The sequence below is a fragment of the Lipotes vexillifer genome, unplaced genomic scaffold (genome assembly GCF_000442215.2).
Source record: "Lipotes vexillifer unplaced genomic scaffold, Lipotes_vexillifer_v1.1 scaffold1034, whole genome shotgun sequence".
NCBI classification, from domain to species: Eukaryota; Metazoa; Chordata; class Mammalia; order Artiodactyla; family Lipotidae; genus Lipotes; species Lipotes vexillifer.
This window is the reverse complement of record NW_006790288.1, coordinates 29,811-30,977: the sequence shown is the minus strand read 5'-3', so window position 1 is coordinate 30,977 and position 1,167 is coordinate 29,811. Positions and strand designations below refer to the sequence as shown.

Below are 1,167 nucleotides of genomic sequence, written 5' to 3'. Positions count from 1 at the left end.
ACCGCTGCCCAGCGCGGGAGATGGTCGAGTGAAGGCGGAGCAAACGGGGAGCTGTCACGGAACCCATCGGGCACGCAGCTTCCCTCGGGCCTCCCTCAGCTCAGGCCCGGGGGCGTCTCCAGGGCGCCGACATCTGCGGCGGGTGTGGAGCAAGGCGCGGCGGGGACGCTCGGCTGCCCTTCTGCCTTCGGGATAGCCCGACGCACAGCTCCCCCACCGGAAGGAGCACACTGCGTCGACTCCTCCTCTCCCGTTGTCCGAGCCTTTGGAGCCGTCGCCGCTGTCCTGCGAAAGGCGGGTGGCTCCGCCTACCTTGGAAGGACTGCTTAAGTTCTACATAGATGAAAGAGGATATTTTTCCCAAGTCTCTGTGGCGCAGCCGGTTAGTGCGTTCGGCTATTAACCGAAAAGGTTGGTGGTTCGAGCCCATCCACGGACGCCTTCCTGGCTTTTTCACTATGTAATTTAAAGGTTTGCAGTTATTTCTGCCTTGTACATCATTTCTACTTAAACTCAGAGGAAGGCCTCCTTTACCTTTCTTGTCACCCGTGTCTTGTCCACAGCAAGAGAACCTAAGCCAAGATCACTGCTGCTCTTCTGATCCTCACAGAAGACCCCCGAAGGGCACAGGTCACTTGGAATCCAGGATTCCTGGAAAGAGGGTAGAGTCGTCATCTCATCGTTACCCTCTGGATTCTTTTTAACAGTGAAGTTTTATCCATTGTTTGTACTAGTATTTATTGAACCCTTTACATATACCTTTGAAATTAGTTTCTATGCTTTTATTATTACAAACAATACTGCACTCATCATTCTTGTACACATGTGTATGGGTAGAGTGCTAAAAGGGCAACTGTTCTATAAGAGAGTTTACATGGTTTTACATATGGTTCCATTCTCCCACCTTCCGTTGGCTTATTAGCTATAACTCTTTTGTTATTTCAGCGACTGCTTTAGGCTTTACAGCATACATTTCTACCTTATCACAGCCTGCCTTCAAGTGATGTCATTCCTCTTCACATTTCTCACCTGCCTGCCTTTATGCTATTGCCCTTATGCATTTTACTTTGCATATATTATAAACCCCGAATCTAAGGTTTTTACTTTTCTTTAAACTGTCCCATGTTTTTGAAGATATTTAATTGATAAGAAATGATCTTATATATT

The 1,167-nt window shown here is 47.9% G+C and overlaps 1 non-coding gene across 1 annotated transcript; it reads left to right on the top strand.

Annotated features, from left to right (window-relative positions):
• The first annotated feature begins 364 nt into the window (after positions 1 to 364).
• Positions 365 to 439, top strand: TRNAN-AUU (transfer RNA asparagine (anticodon AUU)). Its single transcript has one exon. It is a non-coding gene; the product is annotated as a tRNA-Asn (tRNA).
• Positions 440 to 1,167: the final 728 nt, after the last annotated feature.